The following is a 25,796-nucleotide window of genomic DNA, read 5'->3' on the forward strand; positions in this document are numbered from 1 at the left end:
GACGGGCGAGCAGGGCGGCGGCGCGGTCGCACGCACGCACCCCGAGCGGAGGGAACCGGCGGCGCTGCCGAGCCCCACTCGCCGGATCCGCGTGCGGCCCTCGCGGGCGCGTGGCTCCGTCGAGCGGTGCTCGACAGTGCCCTAAAGCGGCCGCCCGCACCCGCATGAGGAGGTCCACGGCGGCGGCGACGAATACGGCCGGTCCGGCCCGGCGACTGGCACCCAACGCCGGCGAGCACAGGGAGGACAAGCTTCGAGCCAGTGTGGCAGGGACGGCGAGGCCGCTCATGGCCATGTCCCCGGGCGCGCGCTCGCAGTTGGGCAGCTGCCGCGGCAGCACCGAGGGCAACAACAACCACCGCGGCCCTTAGGTATGCCCTTTTGCCCTTCACCACTTGATGATCGGGTTAGGGTTCTTATTTTTTTGGGATTTGGCCGGTTCTAGTAGGTTCTAGGGTTACGGATTTGGGGAATTTCATTAGATTTTTCTTGAATTTGATTTCCCCTTCTTCTCCAATGCTTAAACCGAAACCCTAGGGGGGGCTTAGCTTTCTTCTCATGCCTCGAGATGACATGATTTAAACTTAATTCAATTAATAGAGGCACAATCATGAACCATATGAGCTTAACAGGGGCATTTTAGCATGAACACGAAGAGCAACTTAAATAGAAACACTTAATTAGGCATGATTAGCATGCACAGAACACTAATTGGGTTCTAATTTGAAGCCAACCTGGCTCTGATGCCATTGTTAGAACTTTTAGGATCTTTAACTCAAAAGAGAACCACATAATTCATACCTTGGTCATTAGGACCTCCCATCTTCTCCCTTTTCTTGTACTTGTTCTGGCCTCTGTGTATGTATGGGTTGTGTATGTGTGTCGGTGACTACCCCGGTGATGACAACGTCTGCCGATCGGATGCCCTAACGGGGTCTCACCCCTTTCTTTTATAGTCGTTGCTCACCGGGGGGGACCGACATAGTTGGGTCGGTTCCCGTCCCCGATCAGGACGGTTCGGGGTGTTTCCACCCCGTTCCATTATGTTTTTCAATTCTTAATTCTTTATTTTACTGTACATTCACTGTTAAGCTTATTGTTTTAGCTTTACAGATCATCACAATCCCAACAATAAGTTGTCATTGTTCCTTACCGGCCGAAATTAATACTTCACTAGCATAGAAGAGAATGCCATTTACTCCCCCAAGCTGTTGAAAGTCCATTAGCCCAACTCCAACCTGACCACGGAACTGATTTTTTTAGAAATAACAGAAATATGTTACTTCTATGTAGAACAGTGTATTTTTAAGATACTCACTGTAACTGCATGAATGTAATCCTTCTGAAACAGGTCCAGCATCTTTGACTTTGGTAGGCGCTGAAGCTTTTCTGTGAAAACCTGTATATTAGATTATAGAACTCATAAGGCCATAAAGTGGTACATGAGTTGAAGGATTGTTGTAAACTCAAGTGGTTTCATACCTTTATTTCTGAGGCCTCTTCAGATATATCAGTTCCGTGTCCCCTTAGCTTCTGCAATGCTGCCACAAATGCACCTGGGTGTCCAGATCTAGCCTGAAATACTTCGTTTCTTCTATCAGATTTCATTTTGAGAAGGGCTTATACTCTTTAGCTAACGAGTATGGAGCTTAGAGACAAGCAACCATGATCATAAGAATAACCTCGATTGGTAATATTTGCACATTTTATTATAACTTTGAGGAATGAGAGTACTCTATCCTGCTTGTGATGAGTGAATTGTCAACCGTGCGGTGTGATCGTGTGCTTGGTCATTGGATTGTAGGTACACGGGCGTCGAGCGTCGACGGAGAGTTGCCATGGAGGAGCTCGGGCCGGACGGCAGCTGTGGCGTCCACTCCTGGATCGAGGACGCAAGCGGCGACATAAGACGGGTTTCTTGGTTTGCGCCACAAAACCAAGGAGGCGGACGGCGGTTGAAGACGCCAAGTCGTGGAGGCACGGGCGTCGGTCTCGGGACTGACGGAGGCGACGGGCGTCGACGGCGTCTAGGGCCTCGCTGCGGGCGAGGAGGTGACGGGCGTCGGGCGGCGTCTAGGGCCGTCAGAAGGCCGAGGCGGGAACGACGTCTAGGGCCACGGCGTGGAGGCGGGAATCTTCCCGCGCGTGGAGTTTTGGCGGTTTTCTCAAAACCGGCCACTTACCCGGGTTTCGTGGACCCTCCAAAACCGCGGACCGGAGCTTCATCCACACGGCGGCATCACGGAGAAGACTTCGACTCGAAGAAAGAACCTCGACCGTCGGATGAGTCCTTGTATCTTTTTATGGTTTTGCCCCTACGGGCTTTCTAGTGTTTAATTGAGTCTAGGGATAGTTTAGTGTTTTGGGGTGAGAGTTGTTGGGGTTAAAAACCCCCTCACCCCCTCCCTCGCTCTCTCTCTCTTTTTCCCTGCGTCCTGGACAGCACGCCGTCCCCTCCTGGTGCCCCTCTCCTTCTTCCTGTCCCTTCCCTCTCCTCTCTAGAGTTAGGGATTTTAGCCATGGATTTTTGAGTTTTTGTACGTGAATTGACTGGGAAAGGAGGCCCTTCCCTCCTTGTGCCCTCGGGGCGTTTGTTTTCGTTCAATTCAGTACGTTTCATGAGCTCTTTGTGATGGATTTTTTATTTCCATTTGTGTGTCCATGATGAACGAATTTGTGGTGGTTCTCTGAGCTCTTTGTGTGAATCCACGCTCTATTGCCTAGCCCTAAAACCCTCTGATTCACGAGCTCCTTCGAATTGAAGTTTTGATGTTCTTGAGAAAACCCCAATCTTGCTTAGGATTTCGTCGATTTCTCCCAAATCATGGAGTAATTCGTTGATTCCTTCCGTGGACGTGTTCACAAGTCCCTTGTGATCATGCCTGCAAAATTTGGTGATATTTGGACTTGATTTGGCCACTCGATCATCGAGTTCTTGGAAGAACGCAGGCTGAAAAACATTTCTGGACAGAGTTCATCAGAGCACCGGTTAAACCGACTGGCAGTACCCCAGGACTGGGGTACCCCCTCTTGCTGTGTCTGGGCAAGAGTCTCGTAGTTATCCTTAACTACGCTCTGACGACCGAGCAGCCGGACCCCTGTGGTACGGAGCCCTACTTACCCGGCAAACGGCCCCGGATCCGCTCCCCGCTCGGGGAAGGTCCGGTGATGCCACATGTCCCGGAGGAGTTAGCCCTCAGCCAAAACAGCTGGGGCCCCCGGACCTCCCAGGGAGTACCGGACCCCCGCCGGGTCCCGGGCCCCCATATACTATCCGGACCCCTCAGCAGGGAGGAACCGACACCCTGCCTGGGGCTGGTCCGGAGCCGCCACGTGTCCGTAGGTGCGGGCACGTGCGCGGGGCCGCGTGGCTTCCACTGGAAGACTCGCCTTCCTACCGCATACAATGCGGTAGGCGGAAGTGTGCTCTGCCACAGCAGAGCCTGAAGCGGCTTTTGCCAGGTTGCACTATTGGTCGCGTGTTACCAAGGAGCGCAGAGCAGTCGCTGGCGTCGCCCACGCCGCGTATATCAGTCTACTATGCCAGTTGGACGTGACGGCTCGGCCCATTATGACGGCTACACGGTAGCCTCGACAGACTACGCCGCAAGCTACATTGCCCTAACGGGCGCCTCGCCGATGGGACGATTGAGAAACCCCCCTCGGTCAGAGAGTCTACAGGGCAATGAAGCGTATCCGAGAAGAGATTCTCAACCGTTGTAGCTCCATTGAAGCTTCCTACGTAGTTGTAGCAGCACTGCCCAAATTAAACCAGCTTAAGTGCGCTAACTATCATCTTAATACTTAATCAAGTTACTGTGCACTTAAAACGGTGTAATCTGACAGGCTGTCGGGTAAATCCCGATTAAACTACTGTACTCAAGGATCACAATTGCACTAATAGACCCGTACGAAGACGAGCACAGGTGATACCGGCATACAGAAATCTTCAAATTAATTTACAACATAGGGTTTACATAAAAGCTTTAAGTACAAACGACAGAGTTCAAAACACAGCGGAAGTTTAAAAACTGAGTTCGAAATACAATACGATAACCACGATGTGATGCCAACCTGCACGGGGAAGACGGGGCCCACTCGACGGTCCAACCCGGAGGAAGCGGCTGTCCAATCCAGGACGCACAGGCCTCCTCGAAGTCCGCGGGAACACAACCTGCTCAGAAGGGTTACAACAACAACCCTGAGTATACTAATACTCAGCAAGGCTTACCCGACTCTGGGTATACGTAGCCCATTACCTAGACATGCAAGGCTTTTTGGCTCTGGAGTTCTTTTGCTGAAAAGCTGCTAGAAGTGAATCCTTACTTTCAATATTTTAGCTCCATTTAGTACAGCGAGTATTAACTAAATTCGCCTAGACATCTAGAGCACACATGGTGGATCAGATTATTCTTCAGAACAACAGATAACATTCCGCCTTCACCTTTCAAAGCTTATTCCACTTCTTACTACGATGTGACGCAGTGACCAAGGTTCTCTTAACCGAGAGAGACGGCGAATCGATCCAATTTAACCTTGCAAGGTGGACGTAACTCACACGACACGTGAAAACCCCGTCGGGCCACACACGTCAACTGTTCCCATCATCACCCCGACGTCTGAATCACGCCTGCCAAAACCCGGGTGAAGGGTCCCTCACGGCGAACTCCCAGAGAACCCGGAGGCGACATACTATCCAACACCCGCCATCATTCCACTCCCAGAGTAGCAGGTCGCGATTCAAAGTATTGTTGCAAATCAGGTAATTAGCTTACCAGTTTCGACTACCTCCTACTTCCGGCATGTGGTTAGTACTGTTCAAACTCGGTCATCAGGGCCAACAACGGTACGATCCTCAATCGACACAGGCGGAAGTTCATTTTCTCATCTATTCCATATCAATACTCCAACTCATTCCCGCCCGGTCTCCAATTCCATTTACTCATCAACTCATATCGAAACCATAGCTAAGGAATCAAGATCCTAAAACTCGCGAGTGACAACAATCACTCGACTTCTACCGAAATCCTACTTAGCAGAGCATTTCTATCGACACCTGCATACTAGTAAAGACTCACGGGTACCTAGGGAAAACATGCATACTATGGTTCCATACAATTACGAGAACATAAATGCACAATTACTTAATTAAACATTAATATACGGAATTTATGGGTTATGCTCCGGGGCTTGCCTTGCAGGTCAGCGGGGGGTCTTCTGGAGCATGCTCAACGGCGTCCTCCTGCTGCTCTTCTGCTTGTGGCTCCTGGACCGGTTCAGCGATCAACTCGTAGGCGACTTCATTCGCAGTGTCTACACGAATAAAAAAATATGTCATGCAACCGTTAGGACACAGTGCGATGCATGAGTGCTCAAGATGCGATGCAATGCGATATAATGCAAAATGAGCCACAACCAAGACCGCCAACAATAATTGAGTAACCACAACAACAAGGCTAAAGCCGAAAGGGTGTGGTGCTGATGATTGGTTCCAAGACTTCAAAACATTTTAGCCTGAAGTGTTTCCTTCAAAATAACAACTACTAAACTTGTTTAGGGTAGCATGGATTAAAATAGAGGCTTGCTTTGTTAAGGTTACACACGCATGAAAATAATTAACTACAACATTTATATAAAGCAAAGAGCATAGCTAGGGGCAAATTATAAGCAAAACCCTAACTTGCACACATGATCTAGCAACAAAATTAACCAGCTCAAAGTGAAAGCAGTAAAGCATGCCACCCAAATTTTTCCAACATTTATCGACGATCGAGAGTATTTATTTTAACCCTAGAAAAGAAATTTAACAAGAATAGATCCACAATGAAGCACATAGGCTATGCACATGAAAATTTTTCAGTGAACTACACATACCAAGAGTAATTTACGGAATAAATTTCAAAATTTTTAGAGTAGTGAAACAACAGGTACAAAATAAACTAGCTCAAGCACAAACCAAATTTTTAGCAGGGGCAAAAGTGACATTTGACATGCACGAGTATTTTTCTTCTGAAGATCTCAATTTTAGAAACCTAACAAAACTGAGTTTGCATTTTTAGGATTTTTCTGTGATTTAACAAGTATTAATGAAATATCAGCCGAAATAACTAAATAAAATTGAAAAACACAAAAGATAAAGGGGGGCGCTGACAGCCGGGCCCCACTTGCCAGTGGGCGCCGTTCCAGCTCCCAGGCGTCTCCCCCTCCCTTGCTCTGCCCGCGCGGCGGCTGGCGTGCGGCCAGGCCGACCGCGGCGGCGCTGCCTCGCCGGCGGTGGCCGGCGGGGCCCCAGGCGGCTGCGGGGCGCGCGGCAGCGGCTGGCGGGGAGCGCGCAGGGCGGCCCGCGGCATGCGCGCGGCTATGGCGGCGCGGCCACGGCGGCGCGGCCGCGCTACGGCGGCTGTGGTGCCGGAAAACAAAGGGAAACCGGTCGAGAAGCACGAGTAGACCGCGGGGATGCTCACCGCGGCTTGGTTTGGGGCGGAGGATGGCCGGGAGAGGGAGCTCGACGTGGGGGCGAAGCTCGGTGCGGACGGCGATGGCGGACGGTGCTCTGGAGGTCGATTTGGTCGGGGAGCGGCTCAAATCGAGCTCGAGGAGGGTCGTGGATCTTCGGGGTGAGGCTAGGGAGCTCGGGCGCGAAGGGTTCGCAGCGGGACAGCGAGGAACAGCCGGCGCGGCGAGCTCTGCTCGCTCTGCTCGGCTCGTCGTGCACGCGAGCTCGAAGGAAGAGGAAAGGAGCCTGCTGGGAAGCTTCCAAGGCGTCCGCGAGCTGAAGAGCGGCGCCGGGGCGCGATGGCCGACGCATGGAGGCTCGCCGCCGACCACAGTCGCCGGTATGGCGTCGGGGCTGCACAGTTTCGAGCACAGGAGAGGAACAGTGCACCCAATGAATTAATTTGACTCGAGTTTGACCACCTAAAACTCAAAATTTGATATGGGAACATGAAATTTGGCCAAAATAAAAGTTGTAGAGGAAAAGAAGATCTACAACTTTCGTTTTGGGCGAAAGTTGATTTGGAGCTCGGATCATTGAGAAAAATGTAGCCGAACACGGCTAAGACAAAGCTTAAAGCGCGGACTCGGTTATCGCTAATGACGCGCTTAAGCCAGGATTAGCGATTAAACACGTGGTTAGCGAGCACGATTAGCACATGGGTGTTACAGTAGTATATTATACATCCTTGTTGAGCCCACCTGTCGGGGTCCGACGCCTGTGTACGCGTCCTCCTTGCACTATAAAAGGGGGACGCCCGCTAGAGAAGGACTCAAGCCTGGCTGGGCAGAGGATAGACTCATTCATATTAAGAGCAATACATCACACAGTGGATGTAGGGTATTACACTCCGGCGGCCTGAACCACTCTAAATCCGTGTATTCTTGCGTTCTTGCCCCCAAGCTAGATCGGCATAATCGCTTTGCACTTTCCCGAGTACTTCACCTCGGGGAATAGGCGGGTGCGTTCCGCCACCCGGCTGTGGGTACCCCCAAAAGCCCACGACATTTGACGCCGTCCGTGGGGATGGTGCAGGCGTTGGCTAGATCTCCAAGCTTCTGAGGCTGAGCTCATCCTCTGCAACGGCGACGAGAAGCTGAAGAGAGGCATGGCGTCATCCACGCCGCATGCCACGGCACCGAGACGACGATGCCCTCGGTGCGGCGGCGCATGACAGCGGCGCCTGCTGTGCGTCGCCACTGCGACACCTCAGAGCCGGCGCGGCGGCGCGCAGCGGAGACACCCGCTGTGCGTCACCCTACAACACCTCAGTGTCGGCTCAAGGTTTTCTCTCAAGCAACCACCAGGGTTCCCCTGCGGCGTCATGGCGTCGGCTCAAGGCTTTCTCTCAATATGAAGCCTGGAGCCGACCGCTGTGGCCCGGGGGAAGTTGATCGTCGTCTCCTCCCTCGCCAGGACCGAGTCTCTCTCGGTGCTGCTGCAGATAGGACCCCGCCACCAGGCGCGGGGGCCCAATGCCAGCACCAAGGTCGAGACGGCGAACGACCGCCCTTCTCCACGCTCCGTGCTCATCCAAACGAGCACCCAGCTCGTGATGAGCGGTCATCGGGCTGGCTTCCGACGGCAGACGACGACAGCTGGGCCACTCCCATTCAAAGCCAAAGAATTCGTCTCCATGCTACCTAGGCATATGACAGTTCTTAGGCAGGGAAGGGCCCCCCAAGCTCCCGAGGTGATGCTGGATGATGCTGAATAAGCACGTCCAGGGCGCCTCTGCTCCCAACAACTGAGGAATCTCCAAAATGGCAGTTCCACTCCGGCTGGAAAGTGCATGCCTTACGAATGACAGCTGTAGGTTACCACTAGATAGGATTGAGTGTGTTTCTCCTTTTGTAATGATATGGTGCCTACGTGTGGTCTAGAGCAGTAAAGGTCCACCCTTGTAAACCCGACCTCTGGCTTCATCGCACAAACAGGCGACACCAGCAAGTGGTCCAGAGCGGTAGAGGTCCGCCCTCGTAATCCCGACCTCTGATGTACACCACGAATCAAGTAATGAAGGAGATTCGCTTCCTCAGTCCTATCTTTACATTAACTTAAATGGCACTTGTCCATTCAGCTTGCACGTTTCCTTCCTCCGTACGGAGTCTTTTATTGTCGCTAACAATCCAAGTTGAGTTGCTGGCTTGTGGACAGGTTGGGACATCCCTTCTAGCTGGGAGGCGGTCCAAACTCCTAGGGACCTGCACCGGATAAGTAGTGCTTGTACCCTGGGGTGGAGAAGTTCTGCGTAGCCGCTTAGCCTGGTAATGTACCCTAAGACTACGCACTTCACTACCCTGTTACGAGTGCCCTAGTATCCGAGGCTGTTGTACCTAGGGCTCCGGAATCCTTCCTAGTATAAGCCATGGTTTCCTATGCATTGCCACGAGGACCGGTGACGTATCTCATTGATCGTTGGCAACAACTCAAAGTCCACTCCGGTGGCCCGCTCTGGCGGAGACCGCTCGCCACGGTCGCTTAAAGTCCACTCCGGTGGCCCGCTCCGGCGGAGACCGCTCGCCACGGTCGCTCAAGTCCACTCCGATGGCCCGCTCCGGTGGAGACCGCTCGCCACGGTCGCTTAAAGTCCACTCCGGTGGCCCGCTCCGGCGGAGACCGCTCGCCACGGTCGCTTAAAGTCCACTCCGGTGGCCCGCTCCGGCGGAGACCGCTCGCCACGGTTGCTTAAAGTCCACTCCGGTGGCCCGCTCCGGCGGAGACCGCTCGCCACGGTCGCTTAAAGTCCACTCCGGTGGCCCGCTCCGGCGGAGACCGCTCGCCACGGTCGCTCAAGTCCACTCCGGTGGCCCGCTCCGGCGGAGACCACTCGCCACGGTCGCTTAAAGTCCACTCCGTTGGCCCGCTCCGGCGGAGACCGCTCGCCACGGTCGCTCAAAGTCCACTCCGGTGGCCCGCTCCGGTGGAGACCGCCCGCCACGGTCGCCACAGCCAAGTCCGGGGAAGTGATTCTCGCTCCCTGAGCGGTCCGAGGTCCGTGTAGCCGCTTGGCTTGGTTCCATACCCCAAGCCTACACCTTCGCCGCCCTATGGAAAGCGCTCTAGTACCTGAACCTGGCAACAGGTGTTCCGGCCTCCAAGGGGTCCGGAGCACCCGCCTCGACATGAGCACGCCGACACAGCCAAGTTACGTGGAAACACATCACGATAGTGGTCCCACCCGCGGGTTCGTACCTCTCCCGAGGTAGGCCCGGGGGCCACTGTCGGTACCCCAGGACTGGGGTACCCCCTCTTGCTGTGTATGGGCAAGAGTCTCGTAGTTATCCTTAACTACGCCCTGACGACCGTGCAGCCGGACCCCTGTGGTCCAGAGCCCTACTTACTCGGCAAACGGCCCCGGATCCGCTCCCCGCTTGGGGAAGGTCCGGTGATGCCACATGTCCCGGAGGAGGTAGCCCTAAGCGAAAACAGCTGGGGGCCCCGGACCTCCCAGGGAGTACCCGACCCCCGCCGGGTCCCGGACCCCCATATACTATCCGGACCCCTCAGCAGGGAGGAACCGACACCCTGCCTGGGTCTGGTCCGGAGCCGCCACGTGTCCGTAGGTGCGGGCACGTGCGCGGGGCCGCGTGGCTTCCACTGGAAGACTCGCCTACCTACCGCATTCAATGCGGTAGGCGGAAGTGCGCTCTGCCACAGCAGAGCCCGAAGCGGCTTTTGCCAGGTTGCACTATTGGTCGCGTGTTACCAAGGAGCGCAGAGCAGTCGCTAGTGCCGCCCACGCCGCGTATATCAGTCTACTATGCCAGTTGGACGCGACGGCTCGGCTTCGCCCATTATGACGCCTACACGGTAGCCTCGACAGACTACGCCGCAAGCTACATTGCCCTAACGGGCGCCTCGCCGATGGGACGATTGAGAAACCCCCCTCGGTCAGAGAGTCTACAGGGCAATGAAGCGTATATGAGAAGAGATTCTCAACCGCTGTAGCTCCATTGAAGCTTCCTACGTAGTATATTATACATCCTTGTTGAGCCCACCTGTCGGGGTCCGACGCCTGTGTACGCGTCCTCCTTGCACTATAAATGGTGGACGCCCGCTAGAGAAGGACTCAAGCCCGGCTGGGCAGAGGATAGACTCATTCATACTAAGAGCAATACATCACACAGTGGATGTAGGGTATTACGCTCCGGTGGCCTGAACCACACTAAATCCGTGTGTTCTTGCGTTCTTGCCCCCAAGCTAGATCGGCCTAATCGCTTTGCACTTTCCCGAGTACTTCCCCTCGGGGAATAGGCGGGTGCGTTCCGCCACCCGGCTGTGGGTACCCCCAAAAGCCCACGACACCGACGCTTGTGCTCATTGTCGTTGGATAAACCGGTGCTCTTTAGTCCATTTTGAGGTCTCTCTGGACAACTGCACCGGTGTTCATTTTGGATTTTGTCGGTTTATCCGGTGCACTATCGTCGGTTGAACCGACGCTATTTAAACCGTAGCGTCGGTTTAACCGGTGAGTGCTTCTTCTCTGCTGCCGGCTCTGTGACGTCGGTTGAACCGGTAGAGTATTTCTTCACACGTCGGTTTAACCAGTGTTAGTATACCGTGCTCGTTCTTGTGCTATTTCTCGTGTTTGCTTCTGCGCTTGATCCCACTTGTTCCTAAGGTTGTTTTGTGTTGGTGTAGCTTCTCCATAGCTACAACGCACTTCACCTAGGACGTTAGGGTTGGGTGTTTATTTGGGGATCATTAGCCGAGCTTTTTATTTGCAAGAATTTTTGATCGGCTCCCATTCACCCCCCGGTCGCCTTTTTGGTCCCTCAATTGGAATCAGAGCTTGGTTAAGATTTTCAGTACCTTAACCGGTTCGAAAACCACTTGGCGACTGTTGACGCTCCTTAGCGCCCCGATTTATATACCGCAAGCGCACGGTTTCGTGTAGCTTTTCCCTTAGAGTATTCCCCCAAGGTTTATCAATCCACGGAACCAAAGAGACAAGAAACAATCTAATAGCATAGAGATTCCTTTGTGTGAGATGGTGAAAACGAATCTAATCTACTAAAAACACGACAAACACCGAAGGTAGCAAGAGAAAGTTAGAGATAACCAATCTAGATCACCTAGATCATGCATATGTTGTAATTCCAGCTAGATAAAGTGAAGTAAGATAGATGTGAATCTCAATGAAAAGCCTCTTTAAACCCAAAATCTCCAATCCGATCCCTCGATACCCAACCTACTAAGTGGCAATGGCTTGTCACGACGCCACCCCTTTCAACGAGATACCCTGAAGCAAGTCGAACCCCCTTTGGTAGTTCCGCCATGAACCTCTAGCCACCATGACTACATGATCATGCTAAGCGATCTATCTCGATAATAGATCTAGGATGAAGCGAACCCAAAGAAAAGAACGAAATCGAAAGAGGAGAACATGGTCGCTAAACATTCGGAAACACAAATAACTTCACCATGAATGATAGTACATCACAAGATCACAACCGGGGCCCTACCTTGATCTTGATGATCCTAGCTCCAGAACTCCGACGTGGTCTTCCTTGCAAGGTTCCCACGTCGGCTAGGGCAAACCCTAGACAACTAGCACGACCCTCGGCTCTCCGAGAGGTGTCCCTCTATCTTCTCTGCTCCTTGGCGTCGTCTCCCGAATTGATCTCTGCATGAACCTTGGGGAGGGGTCTTTAAATAGCCTCAGGGAACCCTCAGTCAAAGGGGAGGTCGAACCGACCTAAAAAAGGTCTGGGCCGGCCGGCCCAATGAGCCTAGGCCGGCCGGCCTAGCACTTTCCTTCGCCGGCTCGTGCTCAACTTTCTCCCCAAGCCTCCTGGAATCTTCTAGAGTTTATGTCTTTCACGATTGTACCCCTTTAGACGTCGTTATCTTCGAGATTTCTTCGAGGAGAAGGATAGGATGAAAAATCCTTCCTTAAATATCTCTTTGCTTTGCTTAGCCCCGAAGTATCTTGATCTTATCTTGTGGGCTTTGACTTTTGGGCTTCATTGGAGGGTTGATGTGCATGAATGGGCCTCTAATCATCATGGCCTTTGATCCTTTGTTCGGGCTTTGGCCTTCGTCTTTCTTCGTGTAATCGCGTGATCGTGGGCCTCGCCATTTCATGCTCCAAAATTGGTCAAAAACCTGCAAAAACGAAGTACCTCCAAAATATATTTGTAAACGTGAAAATGACCAATAATTGGGCCGAGGTTAGGATGGTTAGTGATTTTGATATTAAATTAATGCCATTATCAAAGTTAAACATGGGATAAAATGGATACTTAAGGAGCGCCAATATTCCCCCCATGCTTAAACCTTGCTCGTCCTCGAGTAAGTCTTTGATAAAAATCAGCGCTGCCTTTCAGTGTCCAATCCCTGCACTTGATCATACACGAGAAAACACAATGCTCCCAAAAATATTTTGCAGTTAATAATTCAAGTTGTAACCAGCTTTTTCAATGTGGAAGGTAGATACAAGTTAAATGCTTCCCCACAGTTATTAAGCACATGCTCTCAAAATTAAACAAGTCTCAGAATTAAGAAAGTAAGTTCCATAAGTAATGCTAAACCAAGATCAATAATTCAAACCTCATTGCAATTTGCTCATGGAAACTCTCAGCTCATCTTGTCTCTCAATCTTGCTAGAACTCTCTCCTTTCTTTCTCTCATATGTATGTGTGAGGCTTTATCTGGAGCTCTGGAAAGGTTAGTCCTAACAAAATATATTATAATCAAGATATTATCAAAACAAGAAATACTTCTTATGGATTTACCGAGACTCGTCAAAAAGACCATTGGAAAATAATTTTCTTTATGGAGAGGGAGAGAATGGAACACACACTTTAGATGGTGGACATGTGCAAATGGCAACGGTTGATCCCAAGGCACAACTGAAGTCCTTGTTATCGGATTGCACATGGTTGGAATAATTGAGTATAAAATAATCTTCAAAGTATCTGGAGTTTAATGAAGCAAACGGGACCGAGGAACTTTTCATCATCATTCATTTTTTTCTTCATCTTTTTTTTTCTTTCTTTCTGCTCCTCAGAACCATTGGCAACACAATGCACTTACTCCACCTCCCCCATGCTTGAACTTTTGCATGTCCTCAAGCAATGAAGTGATGATAACTTGATGGAGTGAGTGCACAAAACTTTTATCTATTCTCTGGACTCAACTTTGGAATTCAATGGAGCATCTCCTCGTGAAAGATTGAAACCAACAGAGGAGGAAAAGGGGTAGGCCGGCCGGCCTAGGGGTGTTGAGCCGGCCGGCCTACTGTCTGTGGGCCTCCACTTCTTCGGATTTTTCTTCTGCGAACTCTTTGATGCTTCCCAAGCTTATGTTTTACTGAATTTTGCTCTTGATTCCACTATTTTGCCGTCGAAATAAATATATACTCAATATATAGGTTGTGGTCAAGGAGGTGTTTCACAAAAAAGATGTTTTTGGTTAAGGGTAGATATCCAGCGAGGTTTGCGATGTTCCCGGTATAGAAACTCACAATGCATGGATAGAATGGCTAGCAAAAGAGAGATACGCAAAAATACGGAATGGTCAGCTTCTTAGTCTCGTACCAAAGAAGATAAATCCTGAATTAATTCACCTAAAAATAATTCTTACTCTATGATTTGTTATGATATATCATTTAGGCTTGTAGAAGGGTAGAGCAATTGCAAAAGGTATCATTGACAAGGTTAGCTCAGAATTAAATCCAAATTAAATTTTCCTTGACAAGCTTAAGTAAGAGAGCAAGAGTAAAAGATATGGGTCTTAATTTATCATAACCTCCACAATTGAATTAGCCGGCATTTAATTAATTTTCAGATCATGTTAGAGAGAGCATTAGTTTAATCATGCATAAACCAAGCACAAGAAAGTTGACAAAGCGGCAACGATCATCATATTTTAACATGGCACAAACTTTCTGTCATCATTACTAACCATAACATTAAAGCGTAGGTGATGCATTTATTTATCATGGTGATGAAAACAAAAGAAAGCAAATTGCATACATGCTGAAATAAATAAAACAGAAAATTGCTACGCACACACAAGCTTGCACACATGCTGAAAATAAATGAAAAGAAATAGAAAATCCAAACCACACGTGCGAGCATTTTATTCATGGTCATGCCGTCGATCAATCTCTTTGATTGGCTCTTGCGTTGTATCCTTGATCATAATACTGCTGAAATGCTCCTCCATTAAATTGTTCCGGTGGCGCCAGGCCTAGAAGTCCCATTTGATATGCGATTCCCGCAGTTCCATCTTCTAGTTGGGTTGTATGCCTCCGGATGGCATCTATATCTTCCATGTTTCTTCTCGCATAAGCACCCATAATTCTCATTCCTTGTTCTGGTTGAGGGAGGTCAAAATATTGTGCTACAAATGACGGGTCGGGCATCTCTCCTTGATATGACGAGGGTGGGTAGCCGTAGTTGCTAAATGGTGGGGGTGCCGCCGCAGCGTGCCCCCATGCTTGTTCTTGGCTTCCTTCCCATTGACTCATCCATCCTTGTTGGTATCCCTGTCCACTTGATGCACCTTGAAATTCATTCCTCCAATAAGCAGAACTTGGCGGTGGAAGATTTACTTCCAAGTCTTCTTGTTGTGCCGATGCCGATGTCCCTTCAATTAACCTTCCTCTTTTGGATTTCTTCACTTTTTTTTCCCAATATTTTCAACTCGCCAATCAGTCATCCCTCTTGCAAATAATTTCAGCCTTTGATCGGGGAGGGAAATATCCATCTCAGAAATAGTAAATCCCTTCTTTTCATCCCCTCCGATATAATGACATTGCCTCAAATGATCAATCCCAATATCTCTTCCCGGGACATAAAATTTTTGGATCACTCGTAACCTCGGATTCATTGCTCGGGCTATCATTGTGAGATAACATCCCGAACCAACTTCTCCTGTGCCGGATGATGCTTCACAAAGCCACCTTTCAACCATGATGTTGGTGGGATCAATTACTTGCATCTTCACCAATACAGCATACATCCAATTTAATTCTTGGTCGGTGACCTTCGATTCTCTCATCCTCCCGAGAATTCTCTTGCTCAACCAAGAGTGGAATATTTGGAGGGTAACATTACTTATATTCTTTCTTTGGCGGTTGACATTTTTTGCTATTTTTGTCCAAAATTCATCAAGCTCTCCATCTTCAATTTGCACCATTTCATATGCATTATTTTTTAATCCGAGCAAGCTTCCTATTTCTCCATAGGTGATTACTTTCTCTTCATTCTTGAGCCTAAATTTCAGACATGGAACTTCTTCATCATCCACCACTTCCGTTGATTTTTCTAATGTCATGAACATCTAAAGAGCCACTTCTTCTTGCATATCAACCGTGACACCGTCGGAAAATAACTTCCAACCGATATTCTCCAATAGCTCATAGAGGTCATGATGAAATCCCAGCTTCACCAATGCTTCATCATCAAAATCATAATTTGCTTGTAGTCTTCCCTTCATGAACTTGAGCCTTTCTTCTTCTTCCTTCGACAAGATAATAAACCCATATTCTGAATTCTTGGGCTTGTATGGTGGTGGTGCGGATGACCTCGTCGAACGCCGTGGAGGAGGTGGCATCCCTTCGGTGAATCTCATGGAGGAGCTTCTCGGGTCTCTCATTCCACCAAGGAGCAGCATGTCGCTCCTCGGTGCGGGGTTGTCTTCCTCCATGCTCCGCGGAGACTCGGAGACCGAGTGCCTCCGCGAAGAACTTGCCGATGCGTCGGATGTTGATGAACGCGTCCTTCTCCTCCCGGCGATGAACTTCATGAGGCCACTCATGGTGACTCCTTGCTGCACACAATCAAAAACAAACACACCGGGGGTTTCTTGCCGGCGGGAGAACAATATATCGAAGAGTGGAACAAACTAGGAATTGTGGTGAATTTTCTGAGATTTTTGGAGTAGAATTTGGTGGACGAATTTTTTCAGAGCTCTAACTGACGTTTCTGGGCGAAGAATTTGAAGAACTTAAGCAAGGAACTGAGTGAGGAGTATACCTGCCAAAGGAGAGCACCAGAGGGCTTAAATAGGGGCCAGGCCGGCCGGCCTAGGGGATTTCTGGCTCCTCTCAACTTCAATTTTCTCTGGTGGCTTCCTGGTGCAATTATTTGCTTCTGTCCAGTACATCTTGTATGCTTTGCACCGCCCAAATCATGTGAACCACTCCTTCTTTGCCTTTGATGTCCACTTGCAATATTATTTCTCCACTTTGTGTCATTCACCTTGTCCCATGCTTAATCATTCATCACATGGTGCCATCTTTGCTGAAAATCACTTGTCCTTCCCATGCATGGCTGCTCCCTCCTTTGAATTATTTGCATGTGGTGGTAGGTAGAGAGCACTACTCTTTCCCGTGAACTCACTTTGATCAATGGATGTTAATCAAGCACATAAACCCTTTCCAAATCATGCTTAGATGTTTAATCTTCCTCTAACTTCGAAATTTCAGAATTGACTCAAAGCATGCAATGAGTTTAAATGAATAATTAGAGGGGAATTGAAACATCTTTACATTTGTAAGTCGAAAAATATTTCCCGACTACATTAATTTTGGTTGTACCGGAACCATTCACTTTCATGAATTGATAGCGAACAATCTCGAATTCAACCGTGGGTCTTGGGTTTAGGTTCTAATTTTTGCCAAAATGAGAGAGAGAATTTTGAAAAAGAGAATAATTAAGGTTAGGAAAATTCTAGTCCTATGATAATGAAACTGAAAATTCTCTCTATGTTTGTGCGAACCTACGCATCAAGAATTGAAGCAATATAAACATAGCGCAGCTCTTCTCATGTGTTTTATCTCAACTTGGTCCGGCCGTCATGGACAGGACGGTCGCCAAAAATAGGTATGGAATTTTGGATGTGGCTTTCTCAAGAAGAGGCAAATAAATCATAGGATGGCTCATGTCATTGGTTTAAAATGAGAAATAACATCGGAATGACTGAGCGAATAAAATCTAAATCGAATTGTTTGACCGAACTACCAATTGTTCAAAAGTATATCATGTTCTTGCGTAGCAAAATTCTCGACTCACTTACCTAAACTTTTCGCGGGTTGTCCTCCCGGCAGCTTATTCTTGACTCGACGTACGGGTTGCCTCCCGCAAAGCGCTTCGTTTATAGTCTATAGCTAGACTTTCTTCTTCTTCACTTCGGACCAACGCTCGGTGATGGCGCTGCAGTCTTGGGTACCCACTTCCGCACAATCCTTGGTGCGGGTTTGTCTTCTACGTTAATCGTCTTTTTGGTCTTCACAGGCGGGCTTTTAGCTTTCTTCTTGACAGGTGCAACGATCTTCTTTGTCGCGATAGACGCGACGACTTCTATCTCCTTCTTGTTCGGCTCCTCTTCTTTCTTTGGCTTCTCCTTTGTGACACGGCGGTGAGGCGGAACATATTTGACATTGATCATGTTGCATACCTTGAGGCGTGGACGAAACTTGAATTCGCTTGTGATGCCATTGATGTCGAACTTTATCTCCCCCTTGCCAACGTCGATGTTTGCCCTTGCGGTCTTGAGGAAAGGTCTCCCAAGTATGAGAGGCGCCTTGCTCCCTTCTCCCATATCGAGAATCACAAAGTCAACGGGGACTAAGTGTTCTCCAATCTTCACGGGCACGTCTTCGGCGATTCCCAAAGGATAGCGAACGGAATTGTTCGCTAACTCTAGGCACATGGCGGTGGGCTCCGGCTCCGGTAAGCGTAGCTTCTCGAACACATTCTTTGGCATGACGCTCACACTTGCACCGAGATCACAAAGTGCTCTTTTGAACATAAGAGATCCAATGGAACATGGGATGGTAGGACATCCGGGGTCCCTTTTCTTTTCAGGAGCTTCATTAGCGATTGCTGCGCTACATTCCTCGGTTAGCTTGACAGTGCTTGGCGGTATCTCGCGCTTGTTTCCCATGATGTCTTTGAAGTAGTGAGAATACGTCAGAACTTGTAGAGCGTCCAAGAGCGGCATATTGATGCTTAACCTGCGTACCATGTCAACAAATTTGTTGAATTGCTCATTTTCATGTTTACCTTTGCGGTATCGTGGCCTTGGCGGTAGAATCTTTGTGTCTATGTCATCTAGCTCAAACTCTGGCTCTTCGGTGACTATCTCAGGCATAGGAGTAGGTGCCTTCTCCTTGATGATGGTCTCCACTTCAACTCTTGGCTTAGGCTTCCTTGCTCCTGCCGCATGTTCGGGTTCTTCGATCTCCTTTCCTGAGCGAGTTTGAATTGCCTTTGCCGTCTTCGGACTTTGAGGTTGCCCGGGCAATTTTCCTTCGTTGCTAGATAGGCGTCCGGCGAGCTGGGCTACTTGTGTTTCTAGCATCTTCATCATGTTGAGTACTTGAAGGTTAGAGCTCCCGACCTCCGTCACCTTGCCATCAATGTTCTCCAAGATCTTATCCATAGCCTTAAACTTGGTGACGGTGTCCTTGTTGATCTTGCCTTGCTCCTCCATGAACTCTTTCAATTGTATACGAAGAGGCACCGAGTTTTGAATGGAAGAGCTTGCATTAAATTGGGGTCTACCTTGCCCGTAGCAGAAGTTGTTCGGCGGAATCCATTCTCCCTTCTTCATGTAGTCGAGCATCTTGGCTTCCTCCTGACAATTCTTTTGTACATGGCCATACTTTCCACATTCTTCACATGTAGACCTTGCTTCGGCCGCCTTCAAATCGATAGCTTGGGCTTCTCTCTTTTCCACTTCCATCTTCTCCAACCTTCTCATGAGCGAGTCGATCTTCCCTTCTAGCACTTTTTCGTGTTCCACTTGTAATACACTCTTCGCGGCGCCCACGGCTTGGAGTGGTTGTAGGCGCCCCGATGATGCCCATGCGTCATTGTCCGCCACCTTCTTGAATAGCTTGAAAACTTGAGTGGGCGTGAGCTCAATGATAGAACCTCCGGCTGATGCGTCAATGATCCCCCTTGATGCAGTAGTGAGGCCTTGATAGAACTTCTGGACCACATCCTCCCTTGAGAACTTGTGATGAGGTACGGCGCGGATGTAGTCGTTGAAGCGCTCATAGGCTTCCGCAATAGTCTCCGTCGGGGCTTGCGCGAATGTTGCAATCTTGTTGCGCAGAATCTGGGTCTTGCCTGGCGAGTAGAACTCCGTCATGAACTCTTTTATCAAGGACTCCCAATTTTGCACCGTGCGCGGTGGTAGAGAATGAAACAATTGCAGCGCTCTCCCAAGTAGAGAGAACGGAAAGAGCCTCGCTCTTATTTGATCTTGAGTCATCCCTTGCATGTCGAAGGTGCGGCATAGTTGGAGGAACGCTTGAAGATGTAGATTAGCGTCTTCTTTTCCAGTGAAGGGCGAGCTTTGCACAATCCTTATGATTGAAGTCTTGATCTCGAACAGAACTCCGATGTTGTCGAGATTTTGGATCGGCAAGTCCCGAACGTCTGGAGTGCATAGCTCTCCGATCGTACGCTCCGGCTCCGGTAGCGCCATCCCTTGGTGAAGTGGCGCCTCCTTTGGACTTGTTGGTGGAGTTGCTTGAGGTGAAGACGATGAATCGTCGGCTTCAACTTTTGGATCTACTAGTTCCGGCTTTCTTGATCGTGCTTCTCGTCTCCTTTGCCTGTAAATTTTTTCTGGATCATCCACAAAATTTTCGGGTTTGTTGGAGAGGCTCCCGTCCATCTCCTGTTAGGGGTTAGTGAAAAAGAAAAATATATACGAGATCTAAAAGATGAATATACAAGATCTAAAACATAAAAGAAAAATAAATCAAAATAAAGAAAACTCTAGATTAGATTGATTTTCGTGGAATAGATCCGTTTTTTTATAGTTAGCTTAGAAAAATAAGAGATCTAAAAAAAGGTCAAAAATAAAAATCAAAAAATATTTACGAATGCAAGTAAGATTGGATCTTAAATCAATGGTTCCCCGGCAACGGCGCCAGAAAAGCTTGTTGACGCTCCTTAGCGCCCCCGATTTATATACCGCAAGCGCACGGTTTCATGTAGCTTTTCCCTTAGAGTATTCCCCCAAGGTTTATCAATCCACGGAACCAAAGAGACAAGAAACAATCTACTAGCATAGAGATTCCTTTGTGTGAGATAGTGAAAACGAATCTAATCTACTAAAAACACGACAAACACCAAAGGTAGCAAGAGAAAGTTAGAGATAACCAATCTAGATCACCTAGATCATGCATATGTTGTAATTCCAGCTAGATAAAGTGAAGTAAGATAGATGTGAATCTCAATGAAAAGCCTCTTTAAACCCAAAATCTCCGATCCGATCCCTCGATACCCAACCTACTAAGTGGCAACGGCCTGTCACGACGCCACCCCTTTCAACGAGATACCCTGAAGCAAGTCGAACCCCCTTTGGTAGTTCCGCCATGAACCTCTAGCCACCATGACTACAAGATCATGCTAAGAGATCTATCTCGATAATAGATCTAGGATGAAGCGAACCCAAAGAAAAGAATGAAATCGAAAGAGGAGAACATGGTCGCTAAACATTCGGAAACACAAATAACTTCACCATGAATGATAGTACATCACAAGATCACAACCGGGGCCCTACCTTGATCTTGATGATCCTAGCTCCAGAACTCCGACGTGGTCTTCCTTGCAAGGTTCCCACGTCGGCTAGGGCAAACCCTAGACAACTAGCACGACCCTCGGCTCTCCGAGAGGAGTCCCTCTATCTTCTCTGCTCCTTGGCGTCGTCTCCCGAATTGATCTTTGCGTGAACCTTGGGGAGGAGTCTTTAAATAGCCTCAGGGAACCCTCGGTCAAACGGGAGGTCGAACCGACCTAAAAAAGGTCTGGGCCGGCCGGCCTATTAGGCCGGCCGGCCTAGCACTTTCCTTCGCCGGCTCGTGCTCAACTTTCTCCCCAAGTCTCCTGGAATCTTCTAGAGTTTGTCTTTCATGATTGCACCCCTTTAGACGTCATTATCTTCGAGATTTCTTCGAGGAGAAGGATAGGATGGAAAATCCTTCCTTAAATATCTCTTTGCTTTGCTTAGCCCCGAAGTATCTTGATCTTATCTTGTGGGCTTTGTCTTTTGGGCTTCATTGGAGGGTGGATGTGCATGAATGGGCCTCTAATCATCATGGCCTTTGATCCTTTGTTCGGGCTTTGGCCTTCGTCTTTCTTCGTGTAATCGCGTGATCGTGAGCCTCGCCCTTTTATGCTCCAAAATTGGTCAAAAACCTGCAAAAACGAAGTACCTCCAAAATATATGTGCAAACGTGAAAACGACCAATAATTGGGCCGAGGTTAGGATGGTTAGTGATTTTGATATTAAATTCATGCCATTATCAAAGTTAAACAGGGGATAAAATGGATATTTAAGGAGCGCCAACAACGACCATGGCGAGTCTTGGTAAGATCCCAGTGTTTTCCGGCGAGGACTACGCTTATTGGAAGGTTCGCATGCATGCCTTCTTGCAAAGTATGGGAGCCGAGGTCTGGGATATTACCAAGAACCAGGCGTACGAGGTGCTTGCCGTTCGGACCTCTCCTCTTCAGGTGTCCGGGCACGAGGCTAACGCCAAGGCTATCAATGCCTTGTTCGCTGGCGTTTCTCGTGCGGAGTTCTCACGCGTCCAGGGTTTTCAGGAAGCCCACAAAGTTTGGATGTGTCTTGAGAACTACCACGAGGGCACACCTCAGGTCAAGGCCAGACTGTTCGAGACTCACTAGCGTGAATATGGTAATTTCACACAAGGGCTGGGTGAGAGCATTGTCGACATGTTCAGTCGGTTTCAATAGATTGTGAACAAAGTCAATGCGAGCAGATCTGTTGATGCCCTTAAGTACACAGAGCATGAGAAGGCCCTCAAGTTGCTCTACGCACTTGATCGCTCTGTGTGGGATCTCAAGGTGAATACGATCATCGAGTCTGCAGGCTATGAGACTCTGACCGTGAATGAGATTTTCAGCAAGCTCAAGGCCACGGAGGTGGATAACCAGACACGAGCCAAACTCAATGGTGCCCCTCCTTCCAAGAGCGTCGCTCTTGTGACTGGCCCAGGTGGATCGAGCTCTAACGCTAACTCTGCTCTTGGCTTTTCTCTTGCCTCTCTGCCCTCTGTTACAGATGAGCAGCTAGAGACGTTGGGCGATGACGACTTGTGCCTTCTCATCAGCAAGTTCCAGCGTGTCTACCACAACCGGCAGAGGCGGAAGAACCCTGGGTGCTACCACTGCGGCGATCCGAACCACTTCATCGCCGAGTGCCCCAAGAAGTCCGGCGGTGACCAGAACAACAACCCCGACTACTACCGCCACCGAGACCGTGACGAGGGAGGCTCCAACAAGGAGCGTCGGCGCCACAAGCATCGCAGTCGTGACCGGGGAGGACGCTTCGACAAGGAGTCACTCAAGAAGCATTTCCAGTACAAGGCCAAGAAGCGGGAGAAGGCCTTCCTGGCGCAGCTCAGCGACCTCGACAAGAGCTCCGACACCGACCGCTCTTCTTCACCGACCTCTGACGACGACGACAAGAAGAAGAAGAAGAAGCGGGACAAGGATGCCACCGGCTTCATCGGCCTTTGCTTGACGGCCGGTCGGCGCAAGGGCTTCTGCACCTTGGCGGGTGAAGCAAACAGTGCTCGTGCGTCTTCGGGTGAACATGCTACACCGACGCACGTCTACTCTTCTCCTGTATCCGAGAGTGATTCAGAGGTAAACTCCACCATCGACCTCCTTGATACTGAGGTTAGGGAGTTGTACGCCGCTCTCGACAAACAGAAGAGGCTGCTTAAGGAAGCAGCTAGAGAGCATAGAAAGCTTAGGGCTGAGCTGTCTTATGCTAGGGAGAAATCTAGTGAGGATGAGTGCGCTGGCTGCATATCTCACATGAATGATCTTGTTGCTCTCCGTGCCAAGTATGATGAGAACGTCGCAAACTTGGATGTTGCCAAGATCTCGCTTTCTGACGCGTCTCACGAGCTAGCCAAGGCCAAGCATGAGCTTGAACTGGTTAAGAACACTCCCATTGTTAGTGATGTGCTTGAATGCGATGAGTGTCCTATCTTTAAGTCTAATCTAGCTTCTTTGCAGTCTAAGTTTGCCACTATTGTTTGTGAACTAGAGGAGCTTAGATCTAGGCCTGTTCTGCTTGGTGCCTGTAAGCTTTGTCCCACGCTTAGGTCGGAGCTAGATGAGAAGAACGCCTTGATTAAGTCTTTTGGTAAGACTAAGGTCAGGGAGTCTAGCCCACCTATTGATTGTCATGTTTGCCCTGGTTTGATCTCTGATTTGGATAATCTTGCGGTAGAGAAAGCCAACTTGGAGAATGAGAATATCTATCTTAGGGCGATTCTTAGTTGAGTTTCTGCTAGTGAGCCGCAGTTGGGCATGATGATCAAGCAGTTCAAGCGTGGTGATGGGTTTGGAGTCGGTTACACATACACGAAGTCAGATTTTGACAAGTTGTATGGTAAGATCGGCAAGGCTGCTGGAGCTCCAAGTGCTCTGAACACTGCTAGCACGAGCACACAGCCTTCACTTGTTGACCCCGTGGATGGTGTGCTTAAGGAACCATCAAAAGCACCTCCACAGAAGCAGGTTTGGGTTCCAAAGCCCAATGAGCTGAGGAATCCCCTCGATACGCTCCCTGCTGCCACAGCCCAGGTTACCCAGAAGAAGGGGGCTGCTCCTCCCCATCCGCAGGCTAGGCCTCCACCTCCCAAGAGAGATGTGAGGTACCACTGCGAGTACTATGACAGAGAGGGTCACCTGGAGGAGTTTTGCTTCAGGAGGAAGCGGGCTGTGAGGCGTGAGCAGGAGAGACGCAACTCGGACATGTACTCTGCTCGGGTGCATGGTACTCCTCAGCGTGGTGGTAGTCAAGATGCTAGGGCGCGCCGTGTAGGTGGAGGACAGGGAGACGGAGGTATTTACCGTACTCCAGCGGGTGGTCGCTTTGCCGGTCGTGCTCCTGGTCGTCCTCAGTACGGCTTGGACCACGGGACCGAAGCTTTGGAGGAGGTTACGATGCACCACGCTTTCCTCGCGGTGGTGGTCATCAGCCTCACGGTAGACGGGACAGGGGACACGCTTTTGATCTTGCTAACCCTTCTGTAGAGCAAATGGCTCGACACTGGTTTGCTTCTCACTTTGCTAACTCCAGTGTTGAGACATTTGCTCACTCTTTGTCTCACTACTGATGTGCAGGTCGGAGGCTTGGAGAACAGGTGGATTATGGACTCCGGTTGTTCGCGCCATATGACTGGGAATGACAAATGTTTCTCCAGCCTCACCCCAACGCGCCACAAGGAATACATCATTTTTGGGGATAATGGTAAGGGCAAGGTACGTGGTGTTGGCGCTATTAGAGTTTCTGATCGCTTCACCCTGAGAGAGGTTGCTTTGGTTTCGAATCTTGACTTTAATTTGCTCTCTGTTTCGCAACTTCTTGGTTGATTTCTCTGGAACTCCTTTTGGCCCTTCTCGTTGCTTATTGGCTGGTCCTTCTTCTGATATGTGGAAGTGGCATAGGAGACTTGGACATTTGAGCTTCGACTTGTTGTCTAGACTTAGCTCACTTGGCCTAATCCGAGGATTGCCCAAATTGAAGTTTGAAAAGGACCTTGTTTGCCATCCGTGTCGCCATGGGAAGATGATTGCTACTTCTCATCCGCCTATTAATCAGATAATGACCGCTCACCCTGTAGAGTTGCTACACATGGACACAGTAGGTCCTTCTCGGGTGATGTCAGTTGGTGGGAAATAGTATGTTCTTGTGATCGTGGACGATTTTTCTCGTTATTCTTGGGTCTTTTTCATGAGAACCAAGGATGAGGCTTTCGAGTTTGTTCGATACTTGATCTTAAGGTTGAAAAACGAGCTACTCCAGTTCATGAGAGCAATTCGCAGTGATAATGGCACAGAATTCAAGAACACTCGTTTTGACACCTTTTGCAGTGATCAAGGGCTCGAACACCAGTATTCTTCCCCCTACACTCCACAGCAGAATTGAGTTGTAGAACGGAAGAATCGGACACTAGTTGAGATGGCGAGGACGATGCTCGACGAGCATAGGACTCCTCGAAAGTACTGGGCTGAGGCGGTCAATACCGCTTGTTATGTGTCCAACCGCATTTTCTTGCGTGCCTTCATGCACAAGACTTGTTATGAGTTGCGATTTGGACGCCAGCCCCGTGTTGATCATCTCAGAGTTTTCGGTTGCCGGTGTTTTGTGCTGAAAGAAGGAAATCTTGATAAGTTTGAGTCTCGCTCATCTGACGGCATTCTTCTCGGTTATGCATCTCATTCTAGAGCATACGTGTGTTGCTTATTGATTCTAACATCGTCAGAGAGACTTGTGAAGT

The 25,796-nt window shown here is 49.4% G+C and overlaps 1 long non-coding RNA gene and 1 pseudogene across 1 annotated transcript; one reads left to right on the top strand and one right to left on the bottom strand.

The window, feature by feature from the left end:
* The first annotated feature begins 47 nt into the window (after window positions 1-47).
* Window positions 48-1,534, top strand: LOC120676584. The gene is made up of 2 exons (XR_005675903.1): window positions 48-371; window positions 1,352-1,534. It is a non-coding gene; the product is annotated as an uncharacterized LOC120676584 (long non-coding RNA).
* Window positions 419-25,796, bottom strand: part of LOC120676568 — a 32,746-nt pseudogene continuing 7,368 nt past the window's right edge.

The sequence above is a fragment of the Panicum virgatum genome, chromosome 5N (genome assembly GCF_016808335.1).
Source record: "Panicum virgatum strain AP13 chromosome 5N, P.virgatum_v5, whole genome shotgun sequence".
In the NCBI taxonomy this organism is placed as follows: domain Eukaryota; kingdom Viridiplantae; phylum Streptophyta; class Magnoliopsida; order Poales; family Poaceae; genus Panicum; species Panicum virgatum.